Genomic DNA, 23,819 nt, shown 5'->3' with positions numbered 1-23,819 from the left:
AAGGCTAATCTCAGAACTCCTGACCTCAGGCCATCCGCCTGACTCAGTCTCCCAAAGTACTGAGATTACAGGTATGAGCCACCACCCCAGCCTCTTATGTTTATTCATCACATATATTTCTAAGAGTCAGTTTGGGCTCTTATGTTTATTCATCACATATTTTTCTAAGAGCCAGTTTAGGCTCTTCTGTTAGAAGTCCCAAATGCAGGGGTTTTAAAATGAGAAAGGAAGGGGAGATGTTAAGGAAATTAAGAGGAGGATGTGGTAGAGGGGTTAGGAAAGGGAAAGCTCCAGGCCTAATTTCCAGCCCTGCCCTGGATCCAGACAGGAGGATGTTCTGGGAATGAGGGGAGGGCGGGATTCCCTGCACACCTTGCCTCTTAAGGTTCAGATTTATTCTCTTAAGGCCAGATCTTTCTTTCCCTGGGATACTTTATTTTAGCCAGGATCAATTTGCTTGGTCATGCTACTTTGAGAAAAGTTATGTTCAGAGCAGCTGGGAGAAAGCCATGCGCTTCACAGTACATATTGCATGGGGGCTGAGTGTATTCTACCAACCTAGGCCTCAGGGGCTTCAACATGCAGCTCTTCATATAAAGTGAACAAGGAGGGTTTAGACTCACAGGGCCCCAAAGTACAGGTGGATGTGGGAACAATGGAAACACATTCGTGCACACTCAAGACAGTTGCCAATAGGTGGCTTTTTTAAATTTTAATTCATATTGAGCATAGTTTAGTTTAAGAAAACCTGTGCCTATGCATAGAGAAAAATCTGGTAAGGCATATGCCAAACTATTAATAGAGTGTTTTTTAAGGGGGATGGAGAGAATTATTGAGATTACTACTTTGTAAGTTTTTTATTGTTGGAAAAATTTTAAATAATATAACTCGGATTTAAAATTTTTCTTCCTTTTTAAAGAATAAGGGCTGGGTACGGTGTCTCACACCTGTAATCCCAGCACTTTGGGAGGCTGAGATGGGTGGATCACTTGAGGTCAGGCACGTGAGACTGCCCTGACCAACATGGTAAAGCCCCAATCTCTACTAAAATACAAAAATTAGCTGTGTATGGTGGCATGTGCCTGTAGTCCCAGCTACTTGGGTGGCTGAGGCAGGAGAATTGCTTGAACCCGGGAGGCGGAGGTTGCCGTGAGCCAAGATCGTGACATTGCACTCTGGCCTGGACAACAGAGCAAGATTCTGTCTAAAAAAAAAATTCCTCAAAAATGTTAAAATGAGTGTCAGCCGTATTTGTATTAGGTATATATTTGCTTCTTTCTGCCCGTGTCTGTTATCTTTAACTAAAGGAGCAAGTGGAGTGGTCAGGTTGCAGAATGATAAGCCATCTAAAGTCATTATTTTTTTCCCCTAAATAGCTATGCTCTTTTTTTTGAGACAGAGTTTTGCTTTTATTACCCAGGCTGGAGTGCAATGGCACCATCTTGGCTCACTGCAACCTCAGCCTCAAGCGATTCTCCTGCCTCAGCCTCCCGAGTAGCTGGGATTACAGGCATGCATCACCATGCCCAGCTAATTTTATATTTTAGTAGAGATGGTGTTTTACTATGTTGGTCAGGCTGGTCTCAAACTCCTCACTTCGTGATCTGTCCACCTCGGCCTCTCAACATGCTGGGGATTAGAGGCATGAACCACTGTGCCCGGCCTAGTAGTTATGCTTTTAGGAAACCTTAAGTGTCTTCGTAGAAAGACTTTGTTTTTTGTTTTTTTTTCCCCTGAGTTTCTCTCTGTTGCCAGGCTGGAGTGCACTGGTGTGATATTGGCTCACTGCAACCCACCTCCTGGGTTCAAACAATCCTTCTGCCTCCTGAGTAGCTAGGACTACAGGTGCGCACCACCATGCTTAGCTAAGTTTTGTATTTTTATTAGAGACGGGGTTTTACCATGTTGGTTAGGATGGTCTTGATCTCTTGACCTTGTGATCCACTCACCTCGGTCTCCCAAAGTGCTGGGATTATAGGCCTGAGCCACCAGGCCTGGCCCAAAGACTTATTTTTATAGACTGAGGTCTTGATCACTTTCTAGAAGGAAAATTGATCTTTTTTTTTTTTTTTTCTTTCTTATCTCTAAAACTAGACACACCCTGTTTAGGGCAGGGGATGCACTCCTGAAAATGGGAACACGGGCAAAGGAGAGCAGCAGATGTACTTAGTCTCTGTGGAGTTGTGTTCTAAATCTCACTTTGCAGTTGCTTTCTGTACCTTCATATCCTCTGAAATTGTGACCTACCTCTGGCTATTACATCTATCGTTTTTTTGGAACCTACTGACAAATGCTCTCCAGTTACAGAGACATCTCAAAAGCATTTTGTAATGTTGGCGCTTCCATTCATCAGCTCTTAGTTGGGGTTCTTCTTTCTCTTCATTTTTTTTTTTTTTGAGACGGAGTTTCGCGCTTGTTACCCAGGCTGGAGTGCAATGGCGCGATCTCGGCTCACGGCAACCTCCGCCTCCTGGGTTCAGGCAATTCTCCTGCCTCAGCCTCCTGAGTAGCTGGGATTACAGGCACGCGCCACCATGCCCAGCTAATTTTTTGTATATTTTTTAGTAAAGACGGGGGGTTTCACCATGTTGACCAGGATGGTCTCGATCTCCTGACCTTGTGATCCACCCGCCTCGGCCTCCCAAAGTACTGGGATTACAGGCTTGAGCCACCACACCCGGCCTCTCTTCTTTTTTTTTTTTTTTTTGAGATGAAGTCTCACTCGTGGCCCAGGCTGAAGTACAGTGGAGCAGTCTTGCAGTCTTGGCTCACTGCAACCTGTGCCTCCTGGGTTGAAGCCATTCTCTGCCTCAGCCTCCCGAATAGCTGGGATTACAGGTGCCTGCCATGGGGTTTCACCATGTTGGCCAGGCTGGTCTTGAACTCCTGACTTCATTTGTGATCCACCCACCTCAGCCTCCTAAAGTGCTGGGAGTACAGGTGTGAGCCACCGCGCCTGGCCTCTCTTCTTTTCTTTGAAGGTGACTCCAGCTATGTAAAACAGGCAATTTGTAATTGAAAAGTTAACCTGGGGCCAGACTGTTTGGATTAGAATTCACACTCCCCGCTTTCGACCTTCTCTCACTAGCTGTGTGGTACTGGGTAAGTTTCTTAACCACTCCGTAGTTTTTTCATCTGCAAAATGGGGGCAGTGTTGATCTATAGGGTTGTTGTGAGGGAAAATGAGTTCGTATGTGGAAAGTGGTTGCCATATAATAAGTGCTGACATATAGTTAATACTTGTTAGCTTTATGATCATTTCGTAGCATCCCGTGTGATAGCCTTCTTTCATTTCTTTGTGGTTGAGCCAGCATTCCAGCACTATCACTGCTTGCCTTTGATGACCTGTTATGGATTTAAATTGTACCGAAACAGCCAAACAGTGGTAGAGAGGCCACAGATAAACAGTTTGTTTGCAGAGCCGTCTCATTTTAAGAGACCGTAGTTGACAGTGCGTTGGCTAGAGTGTCTTTGCAGTGCAATGGGTGAAGGCTACTGGGCCAGGTTTCTCAGTACGTCAAAATGTGTAGTAAAGTGGATTGTGGACTCCCACCTGGGTGACAGAGGGAGACCCTGTTTCCAGAAAAAAAAAAAAAAAAAAAAAAAAAAGGATTGTGGGGTACATACCCCACCTTTTAATTTTTTAAATCTATTTTGGAAATAAGCAATCATCTCTTTGTGGGGCATATCAGAATCACCTAGGGGTATTTAGCCTCCCTCTCCACCTTTCCTTAAAAACCAGGCTTAGATCAGTCTAAGCTTCAGGTAGTTGATTCTCAATCAGGCTGGAATAAGGGAGAGACTTTTAAGTCACCAGGTAAGCAGTGATTTGACTGTTTCAGTAAAGGAATACCCTACAGGTTTTTCAGTATTGGAAGAAATTGCATCTAAATGAGCGTAAAAGTGATCATGGAGAATGACTTAATCTGTTTCTGCTGCAGTAAGCAAATATCCACAGACTGGGTGATTTATAAATAATAAAAATTTGGCCAGGAGCAGTGGCTCATGGCTGTAATCCCAGCACTTTGGGAGGCTGAGGTGGGAGGATCAGTTGAGCCCAGATATTTGAAACCAGCCTGGGCAACAAAGTGAGATGCCTATCTCCACAAAAATAAAAAATAAATATATTTCTCACAGTTCTGGAGGCTGGAAGTCTAAGGTCAAGGTGCCGGTAGGTTGAGTGTTTGGTGAGGGCCTGGCCTTGGCTTCCAGGATGATACCTTGTTGCTATATCCTCTGGAGGGGACAAACACTGCATCCTCATATGGCAGAAGATTGGAAAGGCAAAAAAGCGCCTAGCTAGTTCCTCCACCTGCCCTCCCACCATTTTTTACATAAAGATATTTTAGAAAAACCCTAACACTTAGTGTTAGTCTCATTCATGAGAGCGTTGCTCTCATGACTTAAGCACCTCCCCAAAGCCTCAACTCTTGATGCTATCACACTGAGGTGTTGGTTTCAACATAAATTTTGGAGGGGACAAGAACATTCACACCATAGCAGTGAAGAATGAAAGAGAATACAAATGAGCAAGAACAGGAGCACACTTGAAAGGGGAGATACTAGCTTTGATGAGTACTATGTGGGTACTTGATGAGCATACTGTGAAAAAAGAGAGAGATAATTTTGCTTGAGTGAAGTGAAAAGTAAATTAGAAATATTTGCTTTGCATATTTTGCCAAAATGGATAAATGATGATGGAGATTTAGAAAAGAAATGGTCTGAAAAACAAAACAAAATCCCAAAAAGAAATGGTCTGAACATCATGAAGATAATCACCATGTATTTGACCTCCTGCTATGTGTCAGGTTTTTATATATGCATTATTCTTTAATCTTATCACAATTTCCAGAGGTTCCTTAGCGCTGGGACCCCTCCCAGTTAAGTAATAGTTTCTAAACCACATAGTCAACATTTAACTGGAATTTGAATGGAAGTTACTGTCAAAACCATTAGGTCCTTCATCCAGCCTCTGGCTAAGAGGTATAACCTTGCTTTGTAATCACATTGTTTAGGGAGTATGGTAAGAAAAATAAAACAAGTCTTGGATTTCCCACTGGGCTAATAGTAGTGGGTAGTACATTTAAATTTTCAATGGAGAGAATAAAAGAAAAAGTTCAGCAGATGCTTGGAAGAGCAACAACAGTCCCTTATCACAGTGACTGGGCACTGGCTTGGTGTACAAGATGAATAAGAAAAACACCTTTGGCTGAGCATGGTGGCTCATGCGTGTAATCCCAACACTTTGGGAGGCTGAGGCGGATGGATCACTTGAGGCCAGGAGTTCGAGACCAGCCTGGCCAATATGGTGAAACTACGTCTCCACTAAAAATGCAAAAATTAGCTAGGCATGGTGGCAGGCACGTATAGTCCCAGCTACTTCAGAAGCTGAGGCAAGAACATTGCTTGAATCTGGGAGGCAGAGGTTGCAGTGAGCTGAGATTGTGCCACTGCACTCCAGCCTGGGTGACAGAGTGAGAGGCTCTATCTCAATTTAAAGAAAAAAAAAAGAAAGAAAAGAAAAGAAAGGCCAGGCGTGGTGGCTCATGCCTGTAATCCCAGCACTTTGGGAGGCCGAGGCGGGTGGGTCACCTGAGGTCGGAATTCAAGACCAGCCTGGCCAGCATTGTGAAACCCTGTCTCTACTAAAAAAAAAAAATAAAAATTAGCCAGTCCTGGTGGCAGGTTCCTGTAATCCCAGCTACTTGGGAAGCTGAGGCAGGAGAATTGTTTGAACCTGGGAGGTGGAGGTTGTAGTAAGCCGAGATTGCGCCATCGCACTCCAACCTGGGCGACAGAGCGGGGCTCCATCTCAAAAAAAAAAAAGAAAAGAAAAACACCTTTTGAAGGTATAAGGATTTTAGTGGACTAGCACTTTAACAGCCAGTAGAATAATTTTGACTACCTTAGAACCAAGTTTAGGAAGAGAACTAATCTTCCTTCCTTCCTTCCTTCCTTCCTTCCTTCCTTCCTTCCTTCCTTCCTTCCTTCCTTCCTTCCCTCCCTCCCTCCCTCCCTCCCTCCTTCCCTCTTTCCCTCCTTCCCTTTTTCTCTCTCGCTGTCTTTCTTGCTTTCTTTTAATCTTTCTTTGTCTTTCCAGACTTCCTGTCTTCCTGCCTTTCCATCTTTCCTTTTTCTCTCTCCTTCCTTCTCTTTCCCTCCCACCCACTCCTCCCTGTATCCCTCCCTCCTTTTTCCTTCCTTCAAAAAACATGTATCTTTCTTTCTTTCCCTCCCTCCTTCCCTCTCTCCTCCCTCTCTTCTTTCTTTCTGTATATCTTTCTTTCATCTGTCTTTGACTTTCTCCCTCTCTTTCTTTCTCTTTCCTTTTCCTTTTCTGTCCTGTCCTCCCTTCCTCCCTCCCTCCCTCTTTTACCTCCCTTCATTCCCTCCTTCCCTCTTCTTTCTTACTTTTTTCCCCTCCCTTCCCTTTCCCCTCCCCTCCCCTTCCCCTTTTCTTTCTTTCTTCCTTCCTGTCTTATTTTCTTTCTACAGATTCTCACTCTGTCACCTAGGCTGGAGAGCAGTGGTGTGATCTTGGCTCAGTACCACCTCCATCTCCCAGGTTCAAATGATTCTCCTGCCACAGCCTCCCAAGTAGCTGGGTTTATAGACGCCTGCCACCACACCTGGCTAATTTTTGTGTTTTTAGTCGGGACAGGGTTTACCATGTTGGCTAGGCTGGTCTAGAACTCCTGGCCTCAAGTGATCCACCCGCCTGGACCTCCCAAAGTGCTGGGATTACAGGTGTGAGCCACTGTGCCCAGCCTTTTCTTTTTTGAGACAGTGTCTCACTTTCCTGTCCAGGCTGGAGTACAGCAGTATGGTGGCTCACTGCAACCTCTGCCTCCCAGGCTCAAGCAATCTTCCTACCTCAACCTTTTAAGTAGCTGGGACTATAGGCATGCACCTCCCTGATCAGCTAAGTTTTCAATTTTTTGTAGAGGTGGGATCTCATCATGTTGCCCAGGCTGGTCTCAAACTCCTGGGCTCAAGCAATCCTCCTGTCTTGACCATCCAAAGTGTTGGGATTATAGGCTTGAGCCACCATTCCTGGCCTTGTTTATTTCTTACTTAAGAACAAAAGGCCTTTTGGGAGGCAGAGAAAGGATTCTAGGGTACTGTATAACAGTTCCTGGGATCCTTTGCAGAGTGACCTTTGCGAAATACTGGTCTGCCTGTAAATAGCATCTAAATTAGAAATTCAAGGTCAGCTATATAGATAGCCATTACCAAAATGACACACAGGTAAACAAAATGAATCTTCCTTCCTCATGTTTTTGATATTACAGGTCAGGAGAGGGGTCTGATTGCATGTTTAAGATAGGAGAGAATGCTTTTTGACTGATTGAGGGCATGGCCTTTAATTTCTTAGTGTTTTAAAGAATGTATGGGTCATTGTTTGTTCATTCCAAAGTCCTAATGATAGGGACGATATTTTTTCTCAGACAGGAATGTAGCTGTTGGCAGTTACCCTGCATCACAATGGCTTGCAAATATTCAAGTCCTTTAGAACCAAATGATACGGCCTTTGTGCATGTGTTGTGTATCCAAGAAAAAAATACGTGCGTGATGATTTAAAAAATCACTTGAAATAAGAAATGGTGGTTTTCAAACTGGGAAATCTTAAATACTCAGCACTAGGAGAATATAAGATAAATGTGTGTTAAGTATTTACATGTTTATCCAGGTGATGGTGCACTCTGTAGCAAGTGTAGTTTATAAAGAGTTTTCAGTGATGTGGGGGACATGAGAATGGAATAAGGTAAAATGAAAAAGATAAGTGCCAAATTTAAATACAGCAAGGTCTCAACTTTGTACAAATGTGTAGAAAAATGATCTGGAAAGAAATATGTGAAGATGATAATGGTGTTTATCTAATTGATGAAATTATAGAGAGGTTAAATTTCTGTCTTGCATTTTTAAAATCACTTGCAATAGGCAGATATTATTTTATAAAGAGAAATTTAAAAATTTTCTTCCACAACTGCTTTTGAGAAGATATTTGTCAGGATATGATCATGGATGATACATTATGTTGTCTGCTACATGAAGAAATAAAAGATTTGTTGCAAAAAGTAATGCCTTTGTTAGGTATACAGTTGCATTTCCAAAATTAAGGAAGATCACTGGTATCTCACAGTGATTTCTCTTTTCTTTTTTGCTCTTTTTATTTATTTATTTATTTTTATTTTACTTTAGGTTCTGGGGTACATGTGCAGCTCATGCAGGGTTTTGCATAGGTGCATACATAACCAGGTTTGCTGCCTCTATTCCCCCTTCATCTATATCCAGCATTTCTCCCCATGTTATCCCTCCCCACCCTCCCCACCTCACACTGTCCCTCCCCTAGCCCCGCCCCCACTGCCCTCAGTGTGTGATGCTCCTCTCCCTGAGTCCATGCCTCACAGTGATTTCTTAATTATTCTCTTGGAATTCTGCTCACAACAAAGTAACTTCTCATCTTTAATATACAGGCAATACCCAAGCAATATTACAGTTAGGATCAGGCATCCACTAAAGCATATTCCACTGCGTTAGTCCCACTTTTTTCCCTTAAATTTTAATCTGATTGCTCTAAAAAGATAAAAACAAAAAATCTGTAGAAAATCTCTTACTACATTTAATACTTGAACTGTTTTGATGAGTTTTGCCAACAAAATGAGCAAACATTGGTATGAATTTAGCTTGTTTTAATGACTTCATTTACTACTTTTTAAAGTTAGTTTATTTTTTCGTGGTAATTGCTGTAGATTTTCTTTTTTTTTGTTATTTTTGCTTCAGACTGTTGAGATAGAAGATTATGAAATATGCCATGCCAAATGTTCAGAGTTTATTAGCAATGCAGTCAGAGTAAGCCAAATCTGGCAGTTTGGTTTGATTTCTGCTCTATAGTAGAAGGATTAATTCAAGAGGATGATGCTTATTTCCTCAATGCATAATGGTACATGTGGAGTTGAAGTATGTTCTTTGTATATTACAGACCTCATAGAATGGAGATCCTATGATTCAAGAATGAATGTCTTGCATCTTCTCCCCTTCACCAACAAAATAGGCTTAGTGAGGATGATAATTGCATTAGTGGTTGCCAGGGACTGAGGGGAGGAGGGATCGGGAGCAGCTGCTCAAGGATAACAGTTTCTTTTGAGGTGATGAAGATATTTTGGAATTCTATAGTGGTGATAGCTGCACACCCTGTGCGTATACTATAGATTACTGAGTTGTACACTTTAAAAGGATAAATTTTATGGTATGAAACACCAGTCTTTAAAAAATGAGCTAGAAGAGGAGGAGGGATTCCATATGTGAAGGAATCCAGTACATGTGAGAAAGCTTCTTCAAGTCCCCCCAAACCCCTCTGTCTTCTTCATAGTAAATTACAGAGAAACCTGGTTCTGAGAGAATGCTGATTTTTCACAGGCATTTGACATGAGAGTAAAAAATTATATGATTAAATGACTAGGCTTGCTTCTAAAATATTATGAAGTGACGGTCTAAGGACATGGATAATACTGTATTTTCAAAGGTCTCTTCAGAAGATACATTATGGCACTATATTAAGAAAGACTGAATTGTATCTTAGACTTTAAAATGAAACAAATGTACTGAATTGTACACTTTAACAGGATGAATTTTATGATATTTATGGAGGAAAAGGGGGAAGTCTATGAGTTTTAGACTTACAGAGTGAATGTGTGTGTGTGTGTGTGTGCGCACGCACGCACGCACGCGTGTTCAATTCCTCTTACTGTCATTCCCCAATGTTTGTGTTTTTAAGAAGCAATTGCTTTATTTTGCTTTTGGAATGTAAAAAAGCAAAAAGAAGAGTGCTTTTTTTTTTTTTTTAATTAAAAAAAAGATAGGCTCTCACTGTGTTGTCCAGGCCAGAGAGCAGTGGTGCAATCATGCCTCACTACAGCCTAAATGACTTTGAAATATGGTCATTTTTATGGCCTCATAGGATTCCTTTTTATATGTTCTGATCTACTTAATTTGTCTCCTATTGATAGAGATTTAGGTCATTTTGCCATTTGAAGTATGCATTGTGATGATTATCTCATGCATAAAGGTGGATCTTTTTTCTTAACCTTTTGTCATGGATTTTTTTTCTTCCAAACATACATTAAAGACAATGAAATGATGAATCTCCATGTTTGTCATCCAGCTTCAACAACTCTTAGTGTTCTGCTGTTTTTGTTTCCTCTGTCTTCCCTCCACTGCCCCCCAGTCTCCGGGAGAATTTTAAAACACATTCCATGTGTCCTATTATTTTACCTATAAATATTTTAATATGTATCTGTAATAAGGTCTTAAAAAATAACTATAGTAACATTATCATGCCTAGCAAAATTACTGCCAGTTTCTTAATGTCACCTACTAGTCTGTGTTCAGTTATCCTCAATTGCCACAAAAATAGGACATTTTCTAATTCTGTCATTTCCTTTAGTTCTATTATTTATTAGCCGTGATTCTTCTGTAAAGAACTTTGGTTCTTCAACTAGTTGATTTTTCTGAAATACATTCTCTATAGGAGAGACAGTTTGACTGCTTTATTCTTTCCTTAGATTTTCAGAACATGAGCTAGTGTCTACCAGTCTCCAAAAGATGACCACAGAGGGTCTTTTTAGTATTAATATAACTCATGAATTTAAACACACTTTAAACGGTGTTCCATTCCATTTGAGCATCTTTCTGAGGTCTCATATTAGCCAGTAGGAGCCCTTTCAAGCCATGTCACAGGGCACAGACCTAATTGGAAAGGGCCAATTCCCAGTGAAAGGAATTGGGCCACTTTGGAGAAATGGCTGGTTTCAAATCTAAGCAGGAAGTGTCCAAGGTAGATAAGCCTGGAACATCTTACCATACTTGAACATAAGGAAGCACTGTTACCTGGTGTTGGACTATATTGAAGCAGTCTATTTGTACAAGTCCTCCTCATTAGATTATGAGCTTCCAGAGGGCAGGGACTATGTTTTGTTTTTGAAGTCTGGTAACCTAGATCTGTTCCTGCTGGGCATACCTGCATCCCTTTTGTATGCCTTCAAAACTTTGCCTTGTAAGATTTACCATGGCTTAATTTATGTTGTGATAATTTGATTAATGACTGTACCTCTCACCCCATATCTACCTCCCATGCCCCCCTTTAAAAAAAAAGTAATTTTACCTGTAATACCTTGCTTAGTGCCTGGGCACATAGTTGTTACTCAGTAAAATTTGTTTAATAAATGAAAAGTCCCCTAACCTTTCCTGTTCATGGTATTCCATAAGACTTTTTGATGGTCAAATAAGAATAATAATTGCAGGCCTGGTTGTGTAATACCTTGCCATCATAGAGGCCTAGCCATCAGGGATTCAAAGGTTTGCTTTGGCCTGTGTCATGCTCTTAGCAGCATCAGTAATTTTTAGTTGAGGGCGAGAATCTGCACCCTCTGGCATTGGGTAGGGACACATTCAACTGTATCACCTTCTCTATAGCACATAATATAAAGCCTTGTACCAGGTCATGAGCCTGGATATTTACACTGATGCTTTGGAGATTATGCTACTTAAGTGATGTTAGCTTAGGTGTATTTATCCATCCTCCTCCTTTCTGCCTCTCCTCACCCACTCCTCTCCTGATAGGAAATTACATTTCCTTTTTGTGTTTTTATATTGAGTTGTGAACACTTGCTTTACTCTAGTGCATGGACTTTGAGAGACCACTTTACCTCACTGAACTTTTGCTTCCTGGTTTGTACAATGCAGAGCAATAATACTACCCGCCTTACCTCTTTACAGGACTGTGTAAAGCTTATTATTCACGAATCTTCTCTTATTTTCTCTCTTTTACCCCTTGTAGTCTGTGAGATTCAGAGTCTGATACATTTTTATGCTTTTACCTGTAAGCAGTGAGCTCTAAAGCCTCCATTTAAAAAAAAGTTTTTTTATTAAAAAATTAATGCAGCTGGGTGTGGTGGCTCATCCCTGTAATCCTGGAACTATGGGAGGCCAAGGTGGGCAGATCACCTGGGATTGGGAGTTTGAGACCAGCCTGGCCAACACAGTGAAATGCTGTCTCTGCTAAAAATACAAAAATTAGCTGGGTGTGGTGGCACACGTCTGTATTCCTAGCTACTTGGGAGGCTGAGGCAGGAGGATCATTTGAACCAGGAAGGTGGAGGTTGCCGTGAGCCAAGATTGTGCCACTGCATGCCAGCCTGGATGACAGAGGGAGACTCATCTCCAAAAAAAACAAAAAGTATTTTTAATTGACCAAAATTGTATATATTATGTACAACATGATTTTAAATATGTATACTTTGTAGAATGGCTAAATCAAGCTAATTAGTATATGCATTACCTCACATTTTTTTGTGGTGAGAATATTTAAAATCTCTCAGTGATTTTTTTTTTTTGAGATGGAATCTCTGTCTGTTACCCAGGCTGGAGTGCAGTGGCACAATCTTGGCTCACTGCAACCTCCACCTCTCTGATTCAAGTGATTCTCCCACCTCAGCCTCCCAAGTAGCTGAGATCACAGGCATGCGCCACCACACCCGGCTAATTTTTGTGTATTTAGTGGAGACAGGGTTTCACCATGTTGGCCAGGCTTGTCTCGAACTCCTGACCTCAGGTGATCCACCCACCTTGGCCTCCCCAAAGTGCTAGGATGACAGACTTGAGCCACCACTCCCCGCCATCAGCAATTTTTAAGAATATAGTACATTATTGATAGCCATAGTCACCATGTTGTACAATAGATCCCTTAAAGTTAATTTTGTATTACCCTAGCTAAATGCCCCAGACACCCTGATAACCACCACTCTAGTCTCTGCAAAGCTTCCCTTTTTGTTGCTGGTCTCTATGTGGTCAAAGCAAATAGGGTTTCACAGGACAGAGTTGCCCATTGGCTTTTTTTTTTTTTTTTGGCTACCCTCTCCCTTTTAAAATTGAGGTAATTATAGATTCACATGCAGTTATAAGGAAAAATATAGAGAGAGTCTTTTTATAAATGCCCAGTTTCCCAAAATGGTAACATTTGGCCAAACTATGGAATCAAATCACAAGGATAGTGACACTGGTACAAACCTAATAATTTTACTCACATGTATTCATTTAGTTTTATTTGTACTTAAATTGGACAAAAGCCAATTTCCCATTGGCTTTTGAACTGAAAAGTCTCCTAATTCAGCATTTCAGATTTGAAGTGACAGGGTAATAGGAACAGATATCACTTAATATGAGAGAATTAACTTAGACTATGGAGAAATATGATTTAACTGTAGTGAATGTGGTATACAGACCATGATACTTTTGGGCCAAATAGTGCAATAACGTTATCTAACAGATGTCTTAAATACTTAGAGAACTAACTTATTGGCATATACATTCTTGGCATCCTAAGGACACTTTAAAAAGGACTTTAAACTTGAAAATGGTTTCTTAACCATATCCTGTTGTCACATTGTTTACACATTCCTTTGTTTATATTTATTTTGCTTATGCTGGACGCAGTGGCTCACAGCCTATAATCCCAGCACTTTGTGAGGCCAAGGCGGGGAAATCACCTGAGGTCGGGAGTTCGAGATCAGTTTGGGCAACATGGCAAAACCCCATCTCTACTAAAAATACAAAACTTAGCAGGCCGTGGTGGTGCATGCCTGTAATCCCAGCTACTTGGGAAGCTGAGGCAGGGAAAAGTGCTTGAACCAGGGAGGTGGAGGTTGCAGTGAGCTGAGATCACACCACTGCATTGCAGCCTGGGTGACAGAGCAAGACTCTGTCTCAAAAAAAAAAAAAAAGAAAGAAAGAAAACTGTGTTTATATGAGCACTGCAGAGTAATTTTAGTCTGGCTCTGGGTAAGTGGGACCTGAACTAGATTTAATACTCTTTCCCTTTTCTCATTGGCCAGAAGATGATGATGGATGAAATATGCTTTCTTTCCTCCTTTGTTCTTGTTTAGGTTTGAGGAATGACCAGTCACCATCAGTGGAAGTTTTTTTTAAGTTAATTTATAACTTAAAAAATAATAATTTACAGGCCGGGCGCAGTGGCTCAAGCCTGTAATCCTAGCACTTTGGGAGGCCGAGGCGGGTGGATCACGAGGTCAACAGATCAAGACCATCCTGGTCAACATGGTGAAACCCCGTCTCTACTAAAAATTACAAAAAATTAGCTGGGCACGGTGGCCCGTGCCTGTAATCCCAGCTACTCAGGAGGCTGAGGCAGGAGAATTGCCTGAACCCAGGAGGCAGAGGTTGCAGTGAGCTGAGATCGCACCATTGCACTCCAGCCTGGGTAACAAGAGCGAAACTCCGTCTCAAAAAAAAAAAAAAATAATAATAATAATAATTTATTATATATATATTTTTGGTAGACTTGGGGTTTTACCATGTTGCCAAGGCTAATCTCAAACTTCTGAGGTCAAGCGATCTGCCCACCTCAGCCTCCCAAAGTGCTGGGATTACAGCGTGAGGCACTGTGCTGGCCCTAACTTTTTTTTTTTTTGAGACAGAGTCTCACTCTGTGGCCCAGGCTGGAGTGCAGTGGCGCGATCTCGGCTCACTGTAACCTCCGCCTCCCGGGTTTAAGTGATTCTCCTGCCTCTCAGCCTCCTGAGTAGCCGGGACTACAAGCGTGCGCCACTGTGCCCGGCTAATTTTTGTTTTGTTTTTTTGAGATGGAATCTCGCTCTATCGCCGAATCTAGAGTGTAGTGGCACGATCTTGGCTGACTGCAACTTCTGCCTCCCAGGTTCGAATGATTCTTCTGCCTCAGCCTCCTGAGTAGCTTGAATTACAGGCTGGGATTACAGAGGCGCGCCACCACGCCCAGTTAAGTTTTGTATTCTTAGACGGGGTTTCACCATATTAGCCAGGCTGGTCTGGAACTCCTGACCTTGTGATCTGCCCGCCTCTGGCCTCCCAAAGTGCTGGGATTCCAGGTGTGAGCCATCACGTCTGGCCACTTTTAACTCTTTATGTCTCAAATGTTCCTCTTTTCCAGCACATACAATCCAATTGTCAATACATTTTAGTAGTTTTTTTTTCTCTGAAATAATTGTTTGTTCCCCCTCACCTTTAAGAATGTGTACCTATTTGAAAATGGCAGAAGAGCATGAAGAAAATGTCATCTGTTATTTTATCTGAAGCATTTACCAATCAGACCTCTGCCTTTTTTTCTTCTAAGCCTGCCTCTGCGATAGGAATCAGATGCCATTTCTCTCTTCCATAGCCTGTTGAAGCTGCTTTCCAACTATTTTCTCTCCCTAGGCCAAGTGGCTCCCTTTCTCTCTCTCTCTCTCTATTTTTTTTTTTTTTTTTGTATTCAGAACTACATCTATTACAGGTGAGCTTTGTAAAACACAGATTTGTTCATCCATCTCTGCTCCGAAGCCTCGAGTTCTCTGCTGCCTAAAGAAGAAAGCCTGAACCCCTGAGCACGATACTCAATACCTTCTGATATTTTTGTCTCAAATATGCCATTCTTTGCCTTTCTTCCACCACATTCCCTCCATAAGTAGTCATACCGATTTGGTGCATCCTCCCACCACCTCATTCTACTTTCCTCGGTATGGATTGCCTTTTGTTGTCCTTGTCAAACTTCTTTTTATGATTCAAGATTCAGCTTAAATGCTATGGCTCCTGTGAAGCCTGTGCTAGTTTTTCCCAGTTCAGATGGCTTGTTCCCCACCACTGAGCCCATGCTCCACTTTGCCAGACCTTGTTTTGCTTTACGTTGTTGCCATTTGCATACTTGTTTCAATATACTATTGATATCAACTATAATACTGATATTTTTGCAGAAGAGAGCCATAGTTTGATTTTTTTGTGTGTGTCTGAACCCGTTGCTTTTACAGCCGTACCCAGCATACAGTAAATGCTTATTAAATTTAATTATATTAGCTTGGGCAACATGGTGAAAGCCCATCTTTACAAAAAAAAAAAAAAAATTAGCTGGTCGTGGCAGCATATACCTGTAACTCCAGCTACTTGGGAGGCTGAGGTGGGAGGATTGCTTGAGCCCAGGACGTGGAGATTGTGGTGAGCCAGGATCACACTACTGTATTCCAGCCTGGGTGACAGAGTGAGACCCCTTCTCAAAAGAAAAACAAAAAACATTGGGAGGCTGAGGTGGGCAGATCACGAGGTCAGGAGTTTGAGACCAGCCTGGCCAATATAGTGAAACCCCATCTCTACTAAAAATACAAAGAAAGGAAAAAAAAAAAAATAACCTGGCATGGTGTGCGCACCTGTAGTCCCAGCTACTTGGGAGGCTGAGGTAGGAGAATCAGTTGAATCTGGGAGGCGGAGGTTGTGGTGAGCTGAGATTGTGCCACTGTACTCCAATGTGGGCAACAGAGCTAGACTCTGTCTCAAAAAACAAAACAAACAAACAAAACCCAAACACTAACTAAATGCATTTGATTATATTAAGCTGTGTAATGTCTCCTGCTTGCTTGTATTTGAGGTAGCCTTTTCTTTGTGTTTTTTACTTAATGTGCCTTGTCATTAAAAAAACAAAAATCCCTGTGACCATTTCTTACAGTTGTATCCTAATTCAGTATAGTTTTATGAGAGGGATGAATTTGTAGCCATGGTTCTGTAAGGCAGGAAGATTCTAATGGGCATTCAGATCCCATGGGTGACTTCAATTTCTCATGAGAATGAAGTGGGTAGGGGTAAGCCAGTGGAAGGGGACACCTGGGAATCAGCCAGGAATATTCCTTGTTTCCTCCCTATCCAATAAATTCAGAAAATGAGTTTAAGTTGGATGAAAGCCTTGGCATCCATCCTGACCTTTGTTAGTAATTGAAGAACTTCAATTTAAATTGTGATTTGTTCTCAGAAAATTCAAAATAGAAAAATCATGATATTATAACATACAGGGTCCCAGTGAAGGAAATCTAGACATAGAAATTCTAGTTTTCTTTGGCTGGGCATGGTGTCTCATGCTTGTAATCCCAGCACTTTGGGAGGCCGAGATGGGTGGATCACCTGAGTCAGGAGTTCAAGACCAGTCTGACCAACATGGTGAAACCTTGTCTCAATTTAAAAAAAAAAAAAAAAAAAAGAAAGTCTAGTTTTCACATTGTATAAGGAATATTGATACACTCACCCCCTCATGCCTTTTGAAGGGAGAAGCCGGGCTTCCTGATATTGCAAACTATATGCTTGCTGTAATAGAGGATGCATGGCAGGCTGAAAGCCCCGTGGATCATTAAGAGTTCACTAGAGTCTGTCTGCAGCTGTTAGAAAATGAGCAATCAGGCATGTGGGATTCTACCATGTTGCTCAAATGCTCAGCATGAATGACTTTAGTCACAGAAATATTTTTCACTTTGAGAAGGATAAGCTTTTTATATAAGAGAAGACTGGCTTTATCTTTAAGAAACAGTGTCCTACTGAGTGGTGCACTAAATCCTAGTTCACCTATTGGGCATACTTCTTCCTCTCACCGTAGAGATAGTCTCCAGCAATAAAAAGGAGGGGGCACTTTTTACTTTGTTAACAAGATTGTGCCACCTGTCTGGTTCCTTTGGAAGTTGGGTGGGGAGGGAGAGAAGGAGGGAGAGAGAAGAGAACAGATTAATATGCCAGAGGCCTCTTGGAAAAAGAATTGTGTCATATTAGTGATATTTAGACCCTTAGATGCCCCCTTTTACTTTTTCTCTTAAAATGGAAACTAAAATAGCAAATATCTTCCTTTCACAGATGCAGAAACTGAGGCACATAGGGAAATTAATTGACTGAAAGTTACACAGGTAGTAAGTAGCAGAATCTAGGTCCAGAGTCTGCACTCTTAACCACTATATGCTATTGTCACATCAGCACAGTTTACAAACAGGGTTGGCCGTGGCGAAGCCTCCAGTGCACACAGCATATCAGGTAATTTTTTTTTTTTTTGAGACAGAATCTCACTCTGTTGCCCCGGCTGGAGTGCAGTGGAGCGATCTCAGCTCACTGCAACCTCCGCCTCCCAAGTTCAAGCAATTCTCCTGCCTCAGCCTCCTGAGTAGCTGGGACTACAGGCATGTGCCACCACACCTGGCTAATTTTTTGTATTTTTAGTAGAGACAAGGTTTCATCCTGTTGGTCAGGCTGGTCTCAGACTCCTGACCTCAGGTGATCTGCCCTCCTTGGTCTTCCAAAGTTCTGGGATTACAGGTGTGAGCCACAACGTCGGGCCCAAGAAATCTTTTAACATCATAAATTGGGTTCTATCACTTGTCAGCCTAACTCTCTTGAGTGTCTTCCCATTATACTTAAAATAAAATGGAAACATTTACCTTACAAGGGTAAATGACCTATACCCAAGGCCTAGCCCTAGCTGTCTCTTGGCCTTGTTCTCATTCCTGCTGGTCTTTTACTGTTCTCTAGCTACCCTTGTCTTTCTGTCTTTAGAATGTGCTTTAGAGGGCTTTCTAATGCCTAGTTGGCATTTCCCCAATCTCTGTGTTAGGAGCTACATCCTGTCATTTGTGTCTTAGCTTAAACTCACTGTTTAGAAACCTTCTCTGACCTCCCTACCTAAAACAGTCTCTACCCTCAGACAATTACTTTGCCATTATCTGAAATTCTTTCTACTTGAATGTAAGATTCCTGAGGCAGAGACCTCTGATGGTAGAGGTCTGATAACAGTTAAGCAAGACATGCAAAGTCATTAGAGTCTCTATTGCCTAAAACAGTACTTGGGACATGGTGGCCACTCAGTAAATATTTATTGATAAATGAACATAATGAGGGATTGAACAGTTATATCTCCAGAAGGCACATGGCTTTCCTGAGAGCAACCTTATAGAGTCCCGTGGCTTAAAGGATATATGACACCAGCTCAGGACAGCCAGAGGCTACCCTACCAATTCTATTCCTCCAAACTATTCCTCCCACCTCCCAAACTAAAACTTGTGGAGAAGTTTGTCTCCTCCAGTGTCTCAGCAGCAAGTGAAGGTCGGGGAAGAGCAAGAACCTGGATATGACAGAGGTCTCCTCTGATTTGCTGTATTTTATAGGACCCTGGAAAGCAACTCATGGACTTGAGCTTAGCACAATGGTTATATTTGTAGTGGTGTCTTCAAGAAAAGCCAAAATCTAGAATATTCTCTCTAATAGACATGCCCAGTACATTTTAGGAGATTTCCATTAACTAAATAGAAACTTCAGACATTGAGAATCACTTGTCCGTCATATGGAAAAACCTTTCTCTGGATAGACTCATCCCGTTTTTCAGTTATGAGTCTGTTACTTGCTTAGTGCTGGACAGTCTTCACTAAAGTTGGGTTATGGTTATTAAAGAAATGTCTGTTTCATTTCTTCTTTTGCTTTTCTAGAATACAACATGTTTCTTATTTGAAATCAAAGGCTGAGTTTTCTGAGGGTTATTTGTTATCTGATTAGACTACCCCAGTGTGAGGACCAGGGGGCTCTGAAGGCCACTGACCATTCCTCTCTGGTCCATTGGTTACAGTTGCCGCCCCCCCCCCGCCCCCCCAGGGTTCCAGGAGGGATGGAAGCTAGGCCTCTTTGACCCTGCTTAACCGTGATGTGCTATCTCTGAACTCTGAATCATACTGAACCAATTCTGGCTGGGCATCATTAGCCATTCCTGTTCATTACTGATTCAGCCCTGAATCTGAGAGCACAGTACACATCTGTCTGTAGCCCTCTAGACAAGTGGATGAATACTCCCTCTGTTCTGTACTGGCGCTGTTCAATGCATATTAGAAACTGGATACTCTGATGACATCCTGAAAGTGTATAAAGCCTTGATCTTTCTGTTTTTGATTCATGGGGGCAAAAGCATACAAATCTGAGAAGTTTGCCAGTGCACCAAAACTGTACCAGCTTCCCAACCCCATCTAGGAAGACAGAAGTAGCCGCATAAAGAAAGAGACTTTACAACTTCTTAGCCAAGATAAGTCACTAAGCTCTGATAGTGTATTATGTGGTTCTCCAAAGGTATTTCTTTTCTTTCCTAACACCTCTTTGTAGTCTAGATTTCTCTTTAGGTTTTGTGGTTTAATCATAGCATGATGAGAGGCTAATTAGGATTTATTTGCCTCTCTCTCTCTCTCTCTCTCTCTCTCTCTCTCTCTCTCTCTCTCTCTCTCTCTGTGTGTGTGTGTGTGTATGAGTGAAGATAAGATGTGCCAGGGAGTTAAAGAGAGAAAAGTTATATTCCCTGCTTTTAAACTAGAGATTGTAGCAGAGGAGATGTAGTTTGCGTGGGAGGACCTCGTGTCCTATGTTACAGCCAACCAGTTACAAGAGTTGCAGAGTGCTGAGTCCAGGCTGTTCTTCTGTGGAGGTAACTAGCAAACCCTTCTGGAAATCCAGCACCTGGAGCTGGATCTTACAAGATAGGCAGGATTTGGACATGTAGAAGTAAACATTCCAGGTGGAAATAGTGCTGAGCAATGCTGGAGCAGGCTAGGGAAGGCCTGAGTCCTCTCCCTCCCGCCATTCTTGGGTGGCTTCTGGAGGGCAAGGGCTTTGTTTTGTTCAGTCTGTAAGCTGAGCATAAGGACAGGACAGTGCCTGGCCCACAGCAGTGCTCAGATATTTGTTCAGTGAGTGGAAGCTGAGGATAATGAAAATAGCTAAGGTTTATGGAACAGTTCTGCATACCAGGCCTCTGCTGAGCTCTTTTAGGCAAATTATTTCCCTTCATCCGCATGACCATCTTATTAGTTGCTGTCGTAATTATCCTTTAATAGGTGAAGATAAATGGTAGAGCTGGCATCTGAAATGGGGCTATCTGGGTTCAGAACCCAAACTCTTTCCCTGAACTCTGCTTCCTAGAAAGAGATTGTTCCCAACCTCAGAGGGCATGAAGCCACACCAAGGCGGTTAAGCTGTTTTTTAAGCATACTCTGAGTGTTCATTGAAGGTTTTTGAGCAGGCTCCTAGGGTGTACACCAAGTTACGTCTTGGAAAGTAGAAAAATTATGGTGGTGTCTCAGCCAACTTGAGGACGAATAAAAGGTTCCTAGAAAATAGTTCAGTGGGTAAGAGGTAATGAGATTGAGGGTGGATTACTGGAATGTTAGGGGAACTAGTTGGGTACTAGTTTGAGCATTTGGCATTGGTAGGTAGTTATCAGAATTACTAGTGGCCTCTGAAAGTAATTTAAGACATGAGCTTGTGCTTCACACACAGTAAATCCTCAATAAAATGCTTTTAATTTCTCTACAATGCTTAACTGTGTTGGAACTTTGAATCTCCCTCACCTAAGGAAGGCCTGTTTGCAGATAAACAATATTTCTTTAGTTCTCCGCCATAGTTCTACTTGAAAGCCCAGCCTTTCAGCAAAAACAGAGAGAACCAGGTTGTTTCCACTAACTGCTTACGTTTTACAAGCTACTATTTTTAACACAACGTATAGTGCAACACAGAACACATTACAGAGCAATATAGTTTGTAAAGTAATTCCAGGATTTATAAACATGGGAATTCACATTACACATCTAGTATGTGATCTGATAATGGGATCCAAAAAATGCAAGACATTTTGAGGTCTGCCTGGTGGTCCCACTGCTTTCCTCCCCATTTCTCTTCTTTACCCACATTCTATGCCCTCTTGTGGGAGGACTTTCAGATGATTGCTTCAGAGGCACCTGAATATTTTATGGGCTGGTCTCATTAGAATTGTTTGGTAGCTTGGATTAAAACAGTGAAATGTAAGAAGGGTGCTGGAGGTCCATTAATAGGACTCACAGCTGTCAGTCTGAGAGCCCAGTGCTAGCTCCTGCTGTGTGCTTGTTTCTGGACTTCCCTCAAACACCCTTGCAAAAAAGTTCACTTGTGCTTTTTGGGTGTTTTCTCCTCGGAAAAGAGACAGATCCCAGGGCCCTTGTTTAGTGCCTTACCTGTGGATAATTACAGCAAACTGATGCAAACAGGGAAAGGACTTAGAACAAGCTTTAGGATCTTTCTGCTCTTAATGTGTGTGCTGACTCTCAGTATTGCTGTCAGCATCTAGACTTGAGCATGCAGATCTGCTGGTCATGCCTGATGATCTTTGATTTGAGTTGCAAAGTCAGATAATGCCAAAATTGGAGCAGCCTAGTGAAAAAAGGCTCTGGGCTCACAGCATGGGGCATCAGCTGTCTCTGCAGCTCTCAGGGCTTTGACAGTCTTCCCCTGCCAAGGGAGGAAGAACATGGAAGGTCACAGCAAGTTCAGTGGGAAAGTGGCTTCAGGGCAGAGTTTTGGTTGGCTGTGGTTGTGGAGGAAGTTAATTTCAAAGCTCATTTAGAGAGGGTTTAAAAACAAATTTCTTTAAAAAAGTGCTTCTTTCATGTGAACACAGCTGCTGCATGGGGCTGTAACAGTACCTCCTGGACTTGTGCAACAAGGCAGTCCTGGTAGGAATACTACACAGATTGCTTTTGGTAAATTTGATTTACTGGAGAAAGTAGTCACATCAGTTGTTTAGCCAGTGTTTACTGAGAGCCTCCTTGGTCTTGAGAATACAGAGCAGAATGAGACATGCTTCCGGCCCTGAGGAACTCATGCCTAGAGAGACCCTATGTCCATGTGGTGTGGCCTGGGACATTCCCTATTTATGCCTTTTGCCCTGGTATAAGAGCACTCTCTTTGAACCTCAAAGTTCCGCACTTCGGATGATAAATTACACGGTTACCTTATTCATAGACTATCGATGAGAGGCAAATACGTGAACTCTCATCTCATCACAGAATCGAGCCTCTGTGCAGAGGGCCCAGCCTGGCCTGCTCATAGGCCCTTCTCCTTGTCCTTTCCTTGCCTGCTATGTAACTTCTCTTCTCTGGTGGCGATAGTCCCCTTGTCCGCCTGCGTTCTCCTGCTTATCCTAGTGTCCCAGTCTTTCTTACCCCATAGCTGCCGCAGGAACCCAGAACTTATTTAGGGACCAGGAAGATAAGCTTTCATGCCAGCCTCAGCCCCCTTGAGCATATATTCTGGTTGTGGCTTTCCTTCTCTTTTCTTCCTAAAATGTGTTTGGGAAAAAATTTTATTTGCTGATGGCTGCTTGTGTTCTCCCTATGCTCCAGTTCTCTGGGTCATTTTGGTGATAACCTGTACTTCTGCCATTCTGATGGGCTTTCAAGAGCAAAGTTTGATAAAAATGAATGCTGGCTTCCCATGTTTAAGTGGCATAGCTTTGGACTTGGATTCCTGATTCTCTCCACCCCTGGGAATAAAATATCATAGAAAGAGCTGGGCTTTGGAGCCCCTTTGACTTGGATGTGAGTACAGGTGACAAATCTGCCACTAAAACAAGGTAAATCAAATACAGGGTGATGACCAAAGGCCCTTTCTGACCAAAATCTTTGGTAATTCTTTAGTGGTTCTAAGTTAGGGGGAAGTCCTTAATTATAGAAGTCAACCATTTTAATCATGATATGAGATTGTCCAGTGCTGGGCCAGAGAGGGTCTCAGAAAGAATATATTCCTAAAACATGGTTCATACAATGGAACATGAATGGATAAATGTTAGTTTTCTCCCCTTGCCCCCCACCTGCCTTTTTTTGTTCCCTCCCACCCCCCGCCTTTTTTTATTTTTCATCATTGCCTTTAGCTAAGCAGTGGATTCATCATTTGGAATAATTACATCATGAGTGATATGGTTTGACTCTGTATTCCCACCCAAATCTCATCTTGTAACTCCCATAATTCCCACATGTTGTGGTGGGACCCTGTGGTCTTTCCCGTGCTGTTCTTGTGATAGTGAATGGGTCTCACGGTGGTTTTAAAAACGGGAGTTTCTCTTGACAAGCTCTTTTTTTGCCTGCTGCCATCCATATAAGATGTGACTTGCTCTTCCTTGCCTTTAGCCATGTGGAACTGTAAGTCTG

General features: G+C 42.2%; 1 protein-coding gene across 49 annotated transcripts in view; it reads left to right on the top strand.

Moving 5' to 3' along the window:
- The window catches only part of CLASP1 (cytoplasmic linker associated protein 1), a 289,654-nt gene that overhangs the window by 59,941 nt on the left and 205,894 nt on the right, over nt 1-23,819 (top strand). The gene's annotated exons all lie outside the window — the stretch shown is intronic.

The sequence above is a fragment of the Callithrix jacchus genome, chromosome 6 (assembly GCF_049354715.1).
Source record: "Callithrix jacchus isolate 240 chromosome 6, calJac240_pri, whole genome shotgun sequence".
Taxonomy (NCBI): domain Eukaryota; kingdom Metazoa; phylum Chordata; class Mammalia; order Primates; family Cebidae; genus Callithrix; species Callithrix jacchus.
The sequence above is the reverse complement of the archived record's forward strand: the minus strand, read 5'-3'. Positions and strand labels throughout refer to the sequence as shown.